This window comes from Aegilops tauschii, chromosome 4, assembly GCF_002575655.3.
Source record: "Aegilops tauschii subsp. strangulata cultivar AL8/78 chromosome 4, Aet v6.0, whole genome shotgun sequence".
NCBI lineage: Eukaryota > Viridiplantae > Streptophyta > Magnoliopsida > Poales > Poaceae > Aegilops > Aegilops tauschii.
In genome coordinates, this window is record NC_053038.3 from 328,715,945 (window position 1) to 328,731,062 (window position 15,118).

The window sequence follows — 15,118 nt, forward strand, 5'->3', positions numbered from 1 at the left end:
CAAGCCCACTTTCATCAATATAATCATCATAAGTAGGAGGCATGCTATCATCATAATAAATTTGCTCATCAAAACTTGGGAGGTTAAAAATATCATCTTCATCAAACATAGCTTCCCCAAGCTTGTGGCTTTGCATATCATTAGCATCATGGGTATTCAAATAATTCATACTAACAAGATTGCAATCATGCTCATCATTCACATATTTTATGCCAAGCATTTTATGTAATTCTTCTTCTAGTACTTGAGCACAATTCTCCTTTCCATCATTTTCACGAAAGATATTAAAAAGATGAAGCATATGAGGCACCCTCAATTCCATTTTTTGGTAGTTTTCTTTTATAAACTAAGCTAGTGATAAAACAAGACACTAAAAGATTCGATTGCAAGATCTGAAGATATACCTTCAAGCACTAACCTCCCCGGCAACGGCGCCAGAAACTCCTTGATGTCTACTACACAACCTTCTTCTTGTAGACGTTGTTGGGCCTCCAAGTGCAGAGGTTTGTAGGACAGTAGAAAATTTCCCTCAAGTGGATGACCTAAGGTTTATCAATCCGTGGGAGGCGTAGGTTGAAGATGGTCTCTCTCAAGCAACCCTGCAACCAAATAACAAAGAGTCTCTTGTGTCCCCAACACACCCAATACAATGGTAAATTGTATACGTGCACTAGTTCGGCGAAGAGATGGTGATAGAAGTGCAATATGGAAGGTAGATAAAGGTTTTTGTAATATGAAAATATAAAAACAGCAAGGTAGCAAGTGATAAAAGTGAGCGGAAACGGTATTGCAATGTGATACGTCCATTTTGCATCATGCTTTTATATCGATATTTATTGCATTATGGGCTATTATTACACGTTATGTCACAATACTTATGCCTATTATCTCTTATTTTACAAGGTTTACATAAAGAGGGAGAATGTCGGTAGCTAGAATTCTGGGCTGGAAAAGGAGCAAATATTAGAAACCTATTCTGCACAACTCCAAAAGTCCTGAAACTCCACGGAAGTTATTTTTGGAAATAATAAAAAATACTGAGCGAAGAAAATACCAGAGGAGGCCCACACCCTAGCCACGAGGGTGGGGGGCGCGCCCTACCCCCCTGCCTCGTGGGCCCCCTGTTGGCCCTCCGGTGCCCATCTTCTGCTATATGAAGTCTTTCGTCCGAAGAAAAATCATAAGCAAGCTTTCGGGACGAGACTCCGCCGCCACGAGGCGGAACCTTGGCGGAACCAATCTAGGGCTCTGGCGGAGCTGTTCTGCCGGGGACACTTCCCTCCGGGAGGGGGAAATCATTGCCATCGTCATCACCAACGCTCCTCTCATCGGTAGGGGGCCAATCTCCATCAACATCTTCACCAACACCATCTCCTCTCAGACCCTAGTTCATCTCTTGTATCCAATTCTTGTCTCTAAGTCTGAGATTGGTACTTATAGGTTGCTAGTAGTGTTGATTACTCCTTGTAGTCGATGCTAGTTGGTTTATTTGGTGGAAGATCATATGTTCAGATCCATTATGCATATTAATACCCCTCTGAGTATGAACATGAATATGCTTTGTGAGTAGTTATGTTTGTTCCTGAGGACATGGGAGAAGTCTTGCTATTAGTAGTCATGTGAATTTGGTATTCGTTCGATATTTTGATGAGATGTATGTTCTCCCTCCTCTAGTGGTGTTATGTGAACGTCGACTACATGACACTTCACCATTGTTTGGGCCTAGAGGAAGGCATTGAGAAGTAATAAGTAGATGATGGGTTGCTAGAGTGACAGAAGCTTAAACCCTAGTTTATGCGTTGCTTCGTAAGGGGCTGATTTGGATACATATGTTTCATGCTATGGTTAGTTTACCTTAATACTTCTTTTGTAGTTGCGGATGCTTGCAATAGGAGTTAATCATAAGTGGGATGCTTGTCCAAGTAAGGACATCACCCAATCACCGGTCCACCCACATATCAAATTATCAAAGTACCGAATGCGAATCATATGAACGTGATGAAAACTAGCTTGACGATAATTCCCATATGTCCTCGGGAGCGCTTTTCTCTATATAAGAGTTTGTCCAGGCTTGTCCTTTGCTACAAAAAGGATTGGGCCACCTTGCTGCACTTTATTTACTTTTGTTACTTGTTACCCGTTACAAATTACCTTATCACAACACTATCTGTTACCTATAATTTCAGTGCTTGCAGAGAATACCTTGCTGAAAACCGCTTATCATTTCCTTCTGCTCCTCGTTGGGTGCGACACTCTTACTTATCGAAAGGACTACGATAGATCCCCTATACTTGTGGGTCATCAAGACTCTTTTCTGGCGCCGTTGCTGGGGAGTGAAGCGCCTTTGGTAGGTTGAATTTGGTAAGGAAAAATTTATATAGTGTGCTGAAATTTACTGTCACTTGTTACTATGGAAAGTAATCCTTTGAGGGGCTTGTTCGGGGTATCTTCACCTCGACCAGTAGAGCAAAGAGTTGCTCCTCAACCTACTGAACCTACTGAAAATGAAAATGTTTACTTTGAAATTCCTTCGGGTATGATAGAGAAACTGCTAGCTAATCCTTTTGCAAGAGATGGAACATTGCATCCCGATTTACACTTAATCTATGTGGATGAAGATTTTGGATTATTTAAGCTTGCAGGTATGCCCGATGATGTTATCAAGAAGAAGGTCTTCCCTTTATCTTTCAAGGGAGATGCATTGACATGGTATAGGCTATGTGATGATATGGGATCATGGGACTACAAGCGATTGAAATTGGAATTTCATCAGAAGTTTTATCCTATGCATCTTGTTCATCGCGATCGTAATTATATATATAATTTTTGGCCTCGCGAAGGAGAAAGCATCGCTCAAGCTTGGGGGAAGCTTAAGTCAATGTTATATTCATGCCCCAATCATGAGCTCTCAAGAGAGATGATTATTAAAAAAATTATGCTCGGCTTTCTGACAACAATCACTCCATGCTCGATACTTCTTGTACTGGTTCTTTTATGATGAAGACTATTGAATTCAAATGGGATTTATTGGAAAGAATTAAACGCAACTCTGAAGATTGGGATCTCGACGAGGGTAAGGTGTCGGGTATAACACCTAAGTTTGATTGTGTTAAATCTTTTATGGATATCGATGTTTTCCGTAAATTTAGCACTAAATATGGACTTGATCTCCCTAAGGAGAAGTGGTTTAAATATAAGGAGAAGTGGTTTCTTTTTGTGAATCTTTTGTTGCTCATGTTGATCTCCCTAAGGAGAAGTGGTTTAAATATAATCCTCCCGTTGAAGTAGAAGTAGTTGCACCTATTAAAGTTGAAGAAAAGACTATCACTTATAATGATCCTATTGTTCCTACTGCTTATGTTGAGAAACCACCTTTCACTGTTAGATTAAAGGATCATGCTAAAGCTCCAACTGTGGTTCGTAAAAGCAATATTAGAACTTATACCCCTCCTGAACAAGTTAAAGTTGAACCTAACATTGCTATGGTTAAAGATCTCTTGGCTAATAATATTGATGGGCATGTTATTTACTTCTGTGATGAAACTGCTAGGATTGCTAAACCTGATGCTAAAGATAAACATAGACCTGTGGTAGGCATGCTGTTATTTCTGTTAAAATAGGAGGTCATTGTTATCATGGCTTGTGTGATATGGGTGCTAGTGCTAGTGCAATACCTATTGACTTATATAAAGAAATTATGCATGATATTGCACCCGCTGAGTTAGAAGAAATTGATGTCACCATTAAGCTTGCCAATAGAGATACTATATCACCAATTGGGATTGTTAGAGATGTTGAGGTCTTGTGTGGGAAAACTAAATATCCTGCTAATTTTCTTGTTCTTGGTTCCCCACAAGATAGCTTTTGTGCCATTATATTTGGTAGACCCTTCTTGAACACTGTTAATGCTAAGATAGATTGCGAAAAGGATGTTGTTACTATTGGTTTGGGTGATATGTCTCATGAGTTTAATTTCTCTAAATTTCGTAGACAACACCGTGAAGAGGAATTGCCTAGTAAAGATGAGATTATTGGTCTTGCTTCTATTGCCGTGCCTCCTAGTGATCCTTTAGAACAATATTTGCTAGACCATGAGAATGATATGTTTATGAATGAAAGAAGGGAAATAGATGAAGTATTCTTTAAACAAGGACCCATTCTGAAACACAATTTGCCTGTTGAAATCCTAGGGGATCCTCCTCCACCCAAGGGTGATCCTGTGTTTGAGCTTAAACCATTGCCTGATACTCTTAAATATGCTTATCTTGATGAAAAGAAGATATATCCTGTTATTATCAGTGCTAACCTTTCAGAGCATGAAGAAGAAAAAATATTGAAAACTCTGAAGAAGCACCATGCTGCTATTGGATATACTCTTGATGATCTTAAGGGCATTAGCCCCACTCTATGTCAACACAAAATAAATTTGGAGAAAGATGCCAAACCAGTTATTGATCATCAACGACGGTTGCATCCTAAGATGAAAGAAGTGGTAAGAAAGGAAATACTAAAGCTCCTTGAGGCGGGTATAATATATCCCGTTGCTGATAGTCAGTGCGTAAGTCATGTCCATTGTGTCCCTAAGAAGGGAGGTATTACTGTCGTTCCTAATGATAAAGATGAATTGATTCCGCAAAGAATTATTACAAGTTATAGGATGGTAATTTATTTCCGCAAATTAAATAAGGCTACTAAAAAATATCATTACCCCTTACCTTATATTGATCAAATGCTAGAAAGATTATCCAAACATACACATTTTTGCTTTCTAGATGGTTATTCTGGTTTCTCTCAAATACCTGTGTCAGCTGATGATCAAGCAAAGACAACTTTTACTTGCCCTTTTGGTACTTTTGCTTATAGACGTATGCCTTTTGGTTTATGTAATGCACCTGCTACCTTTCAAAGATGCATGATGGCTATATTCTCTAATTTTTGTGAAAAGATTTGTGAGGTTTTCATGGACGATTTCTCCGTCTATGGATCCTCTTTTGATGATTGCTTGAGCAACCTTGATCGAGTTTTGCAGAGATGTGAAGAAACTAACCTTGTCTTGAATTGGAAGAAGTGTCACTTTATGGTTAATGAAGGTATTGTCTTGGGGCATAAAATTTCTGAAAGAGGTATTGAAGTGGATAAAGCTAATGTTGATGCTATTGAAAAGATGCCATGTCCCAAGGACATCAAAGGTATAAGAAGTTTCCTTGGTCATGCCGGGTTTTATAGGAGGTTCATTAAGGACTTCTCAAAAATCTCTCGGCCTCTGACTAATCTATTACAAAAAGATATACAATTTGTCTTTGATGATGATTGTGTAGAAGCATCTGAAATACTTAAGAAAGCATTAATCTCTGCACCTATTGTTCAGCCACCTGATTGGAATTTACCTTTTGAAATTATGTGTGATGCTAGCGATTATGTTGTAGGTGCTATTCTAAGGCAAAGAGTTGATAAGAAATTAAATGTTATTCAATATGCCAGTAAAATCTAGACAATGCCCAGAGAAATTATGCCACTACTGAAAAAAGAATTCTTAGCAGTTGTATTTGCTTGTGATAAGTTCAGACCTTATATTGTTGATTCTAAAGTAACTATTCACACTGATCATGCTGCTATTAAATATATTATGGAAAAGAAAGATGCTAAACCTAGACTTATTAGATGGGTTCTCTTGCTACAAGAATTTGATTTACATATTATTGATAGAAAGGGAGCTGAGAACCCCGTTGCAGACAACTTGTCTAGGTTAGAAAATGTTCTTGATGACCCTCTACCTATTGATGATAGCTTTCCTGATGAACAATTAAATGCCATAAATGCTTCTCGTACTACTCCATGGTATGCTGATTATGCTAATTACATTGTTGCTAAATTTATACCACCTAGTTTCACATACCAGCAAAAGAAAAAGTTTTTCTATGATTTAAGACATTACTTCTGGGATGACCCACATCTTTATAAAGAAGGAGTAGATGGTGTTATTAGACGTTTGGTACCTGAGCATGAACAGGAACAGATCCTACGCAAGTGTTACTAGGAGGCTTATGGAGGACACCACGCTGGAGATAGAACTGCGCATAAGGTATTGCAATCCGGTTTTTATTGGCCTACTCTCTTCAAGGATGCCCGTAAGTTTGTCTTATCTTGTGATGAATGTCAAAGAATTGGTAATATTAGTAGACGTCAAGAAATGCCTATGAATTATTCACTTGTTATTGAACCATTTGACGTTTGGGGCTTTGATTATATGGGACCGTTTCTTGCCTCTAATGGATATACACATATTTTAGTTGCTGTTGATTACGTTACTAAGTGGGTAGAAGCTATTCCAACTAGTAGTGTTGATCATAACACTTCTATTAAGATGCTTAAAGAAGTTATTTTTCCGAGGTTTGGAGTCCCTAGATATTTAATGACTGATGGTGGTTCACACTTTATTCATGGTGCTTTTCGTAAAATGCTTGCTAAGTATGATGTTAATCATAGAATCGCATCTCCTTATCACCCACAGTCTAGCGGTCAAGTAGAATTGAGTAATAGAGAGCTCAAATTAATTTTGCAAAAGACTGTTAATAGATCTAGAAAGAATTGGTCTAAGAAACTTTATGATGCATTATGGGCATATAGAAATGCATATAAAAATCCTATGGGTATGTCTCCGTAAAAAATGGTTTATGGAAAAGCATGTCATTTACCTCTCGAACTAGAACATAAGGCATATTGGGCTATTAAAGAGCTCAGTTATGATTTTAAAGTTGTCTGTGAGAAGAGGCTATTTGACATTAGCTCACTTGATGAATGGAGAACCCAGGCCTATGAGAATGCCAAGTTGTTTAAAGAAAAAGTTAAAAGGTGGCATGACAAAAGGATACAAAAGCGTAAGTTTAATGTAGGTGATTGTGTATTGCTATACAACTCTCGTTTAAGATTTTTTGCAGGAAAACTTCTCTATAAATGGGAAGGTCCTTACGTTATCGAGGAGATCTATCGTTCCGGTGCCATAAAAATCAACAACTTTGAAGGCGCAAATCCGAAGGTGGTAAACGGTCAAAGAATCAAACATTATATCTCAGGTAACCCTATAAATGTGGAAACTAATATTATTGAAACCGTAACCCCGGAGGAATACATAAAAGACACTTTCCAGAACGTTTCAGACTCCGAAAAGGAATAGGTTGTGGTACGGTAAGTAAACCGACTCCAAAACAGTTCTAATGGCAAATTTTCTCCGTTTTGGAATATTTAGAAAAATAGGAAAATAAGAAGCAGTCCGGGAAGGACACAAGGCCTCCACGAGGGTGGAGGGCGCACCCCCCTGCCTCGTGGGCACCTCGTGTGCTCTCCGGACTCCATTTTCTTGCACGATACTTCTTTCAGTCGGTAAAAATTCATTATATAATCTCTCAAAGGTTTTGACCACCGTATCACGCAATTGTCCTATGTTCTTGTTTCGAGCTGTTTTTCTGATAGATCTAGATCATCATGACGTCTCCAAGTGCCCCCTAAGGACAAGTTCTTCTTCGAGAAGGTCATCAACCCCTACCTCGCAGAGGTGCTGCAACACCCTCAAACCATTGAGATGCATGAGGGGGTGCTGCACATCCGCGATGTTGAGGGACCAAGGAGGACCGGAAGCGTGGAGACAAGGCTCGAGGCAATGGAGCAACAAGTTTTCAAGTGCCAGGAGATGGTGGAGCGTGGACTTGACTCCAATCACATAATGATCACGGAGTTCACCAACAACCACAAGCTGAATGCTAAGGACATTGGGGAGGCCATCTTCAAGCTCCACGAGAAAATCGAGCACCTCCAAGCCCAAATCTATGACCTACAAAACCAAAACCGTGAGTATGAATATAGATTCAAGAGGATGAGTTTGGCTGCAGATTTAAGGATCTTGGAGACTCGATCATCCTTCTATGATGGTGAGCCTATGCCTTGGAAGATGGACGACAAGCCTACATCATCAACAACACCTTCACCAGCAAAGGAGATATAATCACATGGGTATGGGCACTCCCCTTGGAAACTGCCAAGCTTGGGGGAGGTGCCCCGGTATCGTATCACCATCACACTCCTATTTTTACCATTTTTCTTAGTTCGATCCTTTTAGTAATATCTTGATCTAGTAGAATAATGTTTTTGGTATGAACTAGTTTTGAGTTTTGCTTTATGATCCCTCTATGTAATCGAGTCCGTGAGCTATATAATAAAGATTAGTGTTGAGTCAAGGGCTTGATTATCTTGCTATGATCTTGAGTGAATAAAATAAAAGAGAAAATAATAAAAAGAAACAAAGAGATCATATTGATCTTATGGAGAGTAATGACTTCACATAGAAAGAGTATGATGATTAAAAGTTGTTGAGAGTTGACAAACATAGTTTTGGTCATCGTTGCAATTAATAGGAAGTAATAAAGAAAGAGAGGTTTCACATATAAATATACTATCTTGGACATCTTTTATGATTGTGAGCACTCATTAAAATATGACATGCTAAAGAGTTGATGTTGGACAAGGAAGACAACGTAATGGGTTATGTTTTCTTATATCTGAAATAAAGTATATTGTCATGGATCATCCAACATGTTGAGCTTGCTTTTCTCCCTCATGCTAGCCAAATTATTTGCACCAAGTAGAGATACTACTTGTGCTTCTGAATTCCCTTAAACCCAGTTTTGCCATGAGAGTCCACCATATCTACCTATGGATTGAGTAAGATCCTTCAAGTAAGTTGACATCGGTGCAAGCAATAAAAATTGCTCTCTAAATATGTATGACTTATTAGTGTGGGAGAAAATAAGCTTTATACGATCTTGTGATGTGGAAGAAATAAAAGCGACGGACTGCATAATAAAGGTCCATATCAGAAGTGGCAATATAAAGTGACGTTCTTTCGCATTAAGATTTTGCGCATCCAACCCTGAAAGCACATGACAACCTTTGCTTCCCTCTGCGAAGGGCCTATCTTTTACTTTTATCTTGTACCTTATGCAAGAGTCATGGTGATCTTCACCTTTTATTTTTACATTTTATCCTTTGGCAAGCGCAGTGTGTTGGAAAGATCCTGATATATATATCCAATTGGATGTAAGTTAGCATGAACTATTATTGTTGACATTACCCTTGAGGTAAAAGGTTGGGAGGCGAAACTATAAGCCCCTATCTTTCTCTGTGTCCGATTAAAACTTCGTAACCACAAGTATTGCGTGAGTGTTAGCAATTGTGAAAGACTAAATGATAGTTGGGTATGTGGACTTGCTGAAAAGCTCTTACATAGGCTCTTTCCGATGTTATGATAAATTGCAATTGCTTCAATGACTGAGATTATAGTTTGTTGGTTCTCAATGAAGTTCTGATTCATACTTTGCATTGTGAATAGATTATTACTTGAGCATAAGAAATAATATGACAATATCCATATATGTTGGTGTTATGAGAATGATCATGATGCCCTCATGTCCGTATTTTATTTTATCGACACCTCTATCTCTAAACATGTGGACATATTTATCGTTATCGGCTTCCGCTTGAGGACAAGCGAGGTCTAAGCTTGGGGGGGTTGATACGTCCATTTTGTATCATGCTTTTATATCGATATTTATTGCATTATGGGCTGTTATTACACGTTATGTCACAATACTTATGCCTATTCTCTCTTATTTTACAAGGTTTGCATAAAGAGGGAGAATGCCGGCAGCTGGAATTCTGGGCTGGAAAAGGAGCAAATATTAGAGACCTATTCTGCACAACTCCAAAAGTCCTGAAACTCCACGGAAGTTTTTTTGGAAATAATAAAAAATACTGAGCGAAGAAAATACCAGAGGGGGCCCACACCCTGCCCACGAGGGTGGGGGCGTGCCCCCTGCCTCGTGGGCCCCCTATTGGCCCTCCGGTACCCATCTTCTGCTATATGAAGTCTTTCGTCCGAAGAAAAATCATAAGCAAGCTTTCGGGACGAGACTCCGCCGCCACGAGGCGGAACCTTGGCGGAACCAATCTAGGGCTCTGGCAGAGCTGTTCTGCCGGGGACACTTCCCTCCGAGAGGGGGAAATCATCGCCATCGTCATCACCAACCCTCCTCTCATCGGGAGGGGGCCAATCTCCATCAACATCTTCACCAGCACCATCTCCTCTCAAACCCTAGTTCATCTCTTGTATCCAATTCTTGTCTCTAAGTCTGATATTGGTACTTGTAGGTTGCTAGTAGTGTTGATTACTCCTTGTAGTTGATGCTAGTTGGTTTATTTGGTGGAAGATCATATGTTCAGATCCATTATGCATATTAATACCCCTCTGATTATGAACATGAATATGCTTTGTGAGTAGTTACGTTTGTTCCCGAGGACATGGGAGAAGTCTTGCTATTAGTAGTCATGTGAATTTGGTATTCGTTCGATATTTTGATGAGACGTATGTTCTCCCTCCTCTAGTGGTGTTATGTGAACGTCGACTACATGACACTTCACCATTGTTTGGGCCTAGAGGAAGGCATTGGGAAGTAATAAGTAGATGATGGGTTGCTAGAGTGACAGAAGCTTAAACCCTAGTTTATGTGTTGCTTCGTAAGGGGCTGATTTGGATCCATATGTTTCAGGCTATGGTTAGGTTTACATTAATACTTCTTTTGTAGTTGCGGATGCTTGCAATAGGAGTTAATGATAAGTGGTATGCTTGTACAATTAAGGACAACACCCAAGCACCGGTCCACCCACATATCAAATTATCAAAGTACCGAACGCGAATCATATGAACGTGATGAAAACTAGCTTGACGATAATTCCCATGTGTCCTCGGGAGCGCTTTTCTCCATATAAGAGTTTGTCCAGGCTTCTCATTTTCTACAAAAAGGATTGGGCCACCTTGCTGCACTTTATTTACTTTTGTTACTTGTTACCCGTTACAAATTACCTTATCACAAAACTATCTGTTACCTATAATTTCAGTGCTTGCAGAGAATACCTTGCTGAAAACCGCTTATCATTTCCTTCTGCTCCTCGTTGGGTTCGACACTCTTACTTATCGAAAGGACTACGATAGATCCCCTATAATTGTGGGTCATCACAATGCTAGGAAACATGGCCTAGGGTTCATACTTTCACTAGTGCAAGTTCTCTCAACAGTAATAACATAATTGGATCATATAACTATCCCTCAACATGCAACAAAGAGTCACTCCAAAGTCACTAATAGCGGAGAACAAATGAAGAGATTATTGTAGGGTACGAAACCACCTCAAAGTTATTCTTTTGGATTGATCTATCATAGAGTTCGTACTAGAATAACACCTTAAGACACAAATCAACCAAAACCATAATGTCACCTAGATACTCCAATGTCACCTCAAGTATGTGTGGGTATGATTATACGATATGCATCAAACAATCCCAGATTCATCTATTCAACCAACACATAGAACTTCAAAGAGTGCCCCAAAGTTTCTACCGGAGAATCAAGACGAAAACGTGTGCCAACCCCTATGCAAAAGTTCACGAGCGCAACCCGCAAGTTGATCACCAAAACATACATCAAGTGGATCACGTGAATATCCCATTGTCACCACAGATAAGCACATGCAAGACATACACAAAGTGTTCTGAAATCCTTAAAGACTCAATCCGATAAGATCACTTTAAAGGGAAAACTCAATACATTACAAGAGAGTAGAGGGGGAGAAACATCATAAGATCCAACTATAATAGCAAAGCTCGTGATACATCAAGATCGTACCATCTCAAGAACACGAGAGAGAGAGAGATCAAACACATAGCTACTGGTACATACCCTCAGCCCTGAGGGTGAACTACTCCCTCCTCGTCATGGAGAGCGTAGGGATGATGACGATGGCCACCGGTGAGGAATTCCCCCTCCGGCAGGGTGCCGGAACAGGGTCCCGATTGGTTTTGGTGGCTACAGAGGCTTGCGGCGGCGGAACTCCCGATCTATTCTGCTCTATGATGTTTTTAGGGTATATGGACATATATAGGTGAAAGAAGTCGGTCAGGGGAGCCACAAGGGGTCCACGAGGGTGGGGGGCATGCCCAGGGGGGTAGGGCGCGCCTCCCTGCCTCGTGGCTTCCTCGAAGCTTCCCTGGCATCTACTCCAAGTCTCCTGGATTGCTTCCGTTCCAAAAAATAACTCTCCCGAAGGTTTCATTCCGTTTGGACTCCGTTTGATATTCCTTTTCTTCGAAACACTGAAATAGGCAAGAAAACAGCAATTTGGGCTGAGCCTCCGGTTAATAGGTTAGTCTCAAAAATAATATAAAAGTGTTTAGTAAAGCCCATAAACATCCAAAATAGATAATACAATATCATGAATACTTCATAATATATAGATACGTTGGAGACGTATCATTTTCCCTTGAAGAGGAAAGGGTGATGCAGCAAAGTAGAGATACGTATCTCCCTCAATTGAGAACCAAGGTATCAATCCAGTAGGAGGAACACACAAGTCACCAATGATTGCACCTACACAAACAAACAAATACTTGCACCCAACGCAATAGAGGGGTTGTCAATCCCTTCATGGTTACTTGCAAGGATGAGATCTCATAGTGATAGATATAAAAGATAAGTAAAACTGCAAAATAAGATAAAGGTAAATAAATTGCAGCAAGGTATTTTTGAGTTTTTGGTTTTATTGATCTGAAAATAATATGGTAAAAGATATACCCGGGGGCCATAGTTTTCACTAGAGGCTTCTCTCTTGAAAGAAAGCATACGGTGGGTAAACAAATTACTGTTGAGCAATTGATAGAAAATCGAATAATTATGACGATTGTCGGTGTCAAAACCGGCCGATCTCGGGTAGGGGGTCCCGAACTGTGCGTCTGAGGATCGAAGGTAATAGGAGACAAAGAGGACACGAAGTTTACCCAGGTTCGGGTCCTCTTAATGGAGGAAATACCCTACTTCCTGCTTGATTGACTTTGATGAGTATAGGGGTTACAAGAGTTGATCTACCATGAGATCGTAATGGCTAAACCCTAGATGTCTAACCTATGTTAATTCTGATAGCCTCTACAGACTAAACCCTTCGGTTTATATAGACACCGGAGGGGCCTAGGGTTGTACAGGGTCGGTTTACATAGGAAGGAAACTACACATCCGAACGCCAATCTTGCCAACCACGCAAAGGAGAGTCCCATCCGAATGCGGGGAAAGGTCTTCTGCCTTATATCTTCACGGCCCATCAGTCCGGCCCATGTTACATAGCCCGGACACCCGGGGACCCCTTAATCCAAGACTCCCTCAGTAGCCCCTGAACCAGTCTTCAATGGCGATGTATTCGGCACGCATATTGTCTTCGTCATTGCAAGGCGGGTTCCTCCTCCGAATACTTTAAAGCAGCCTTCTGAATAAGAGACCTGTATCGGGCTCTGTATAATAGTCACAACCCTCAACCACATGGGCACAAAACTTAATCAAAATAAGATCTGTCTACTGACAACTTTTTGGTGAAACGTCACATTTGGCCTCTTCATCATTTTGAACCATTTTTTGGCCTCCCGCTTCACGTTTTGAGGCGCGGCCTCTATTAATACGTCTTGTCAAAACAGATATCATGACCGCTTATTATGGGATTCTCATCAATACTAGTTTGGGTAATCCAACCGTGCCGTTCACACGACCCCTTGGGAACAGGCAAGTTTTAAAGCTTCTGGGGGGGCGCTTGATATTCACTGCCTATATAAGCGGATAAAGACCCATCATTTTACCCCACGCCTTCTTCCTTCCTCTGTTTTCCCATCCTCAAGCTCCAGTGCCCAAGCTTCAATCTTTCCCACCGCCACCAACCTCTCCGGCCATGTCCGAATCCGGCTCTCAAGGCAAGTGGGTGGCCTCCTCCATCACGGAGAAGGACATCAAGGAGCTCCGAGAGGCGGGGTACCTAACCGCGGAAGTTGCGCACAGGCTTCCTGCCAAAAAGCAAGTCATCCCCACTCCGGAGCCCGGTGAGAGGGTTGTGTTCATCCCTCACTTCCTCCGCGGGCCAGGGTTTCCCCTCCACCCCTTCGTCCGCGGCCTGGTGTCCTACTATGGGCTAGATTTCCATGATCTAGCCCCGAATTCATTCCCCCACATCTCGGCATTCATCGTCGTATGTGAGGCACTACTCCGCATCCCCCACACTTCGGCCTCTGGCTAAAAGTCTTCAGTGTGAAGCCGAAGGTGGTCGACGCGCAACACGCGGACTACGGCGGCGCCATGGTGAGCAACCTTCCCAACACCACTTGGCCCAAAGGGGCCTTTGTGGAGACCATAAAGGTGTGGCAGCAGGAGTGGTTCTACATCACCGAACCCCGCGACACCAAATGGGCGGCCACTCCTGAGTTCAGATCCGGGCCCCCTATGCGGCTCGCGTCATGGACCAACAAGGGTCTGGACTGGGGGTCGACCGATGAAGTGATGATGCTGCAAAAGCACATCAAGAATATGACAAACAAGAACACCAGTCTCACTGACGTGATTCAGGCGATGCTCTTCCGCCGGATCCTCCCATGCCAACGCCGGCCTCTCCGTATGTGGGAGTTTAATCCGGAGGGTCCCCGGACCCTGTAGCGCTACTTCGGCACAATGCACGAAGAGATCTGGAAGCCGCTCTTCAAGGCCCAGAAGACGTGGCCGGAGAAGACCGAAGACATCGGTCTCGATAGCGTAAACCCGGCTACTACGGTAAGTATTTTACTTCCGAACACAATTTCAGCCCTAAGTCAAAGGGTATACTGAGATTTCCATTCCTCATTCAGGGCTGGACAGCGAAGGTGGACCAGAACAGGTGTCCAGCGCCGCTACCCGAAAACCAAGCCACTCCTCTGCTAACGAGGATGCTAGTCCCGGCGCCCTATCAGGCGCCGGAAAAGAAGGTCAAGAAGAAGAGCAAGCATGCCAAGGGTGGCCTCTGCCGTAAAGGCACTTCGGATGCAGTGTCCGGAGAGACCGAAGCCCACTCCTCCCACGGGGGGGATGAAGATGAAGAGGAGGAGGAGGCGGAAAGTGGCTCTCCCCTCAAGGGGAGAAAGAAGAAAAGGGAAGCCTCCGCAGACCCGGAGGAAGGGCGTCTAAGAGGGAGAAGATAACCCTCTCGGACGGTTTGGATAGGGATGCCGAACA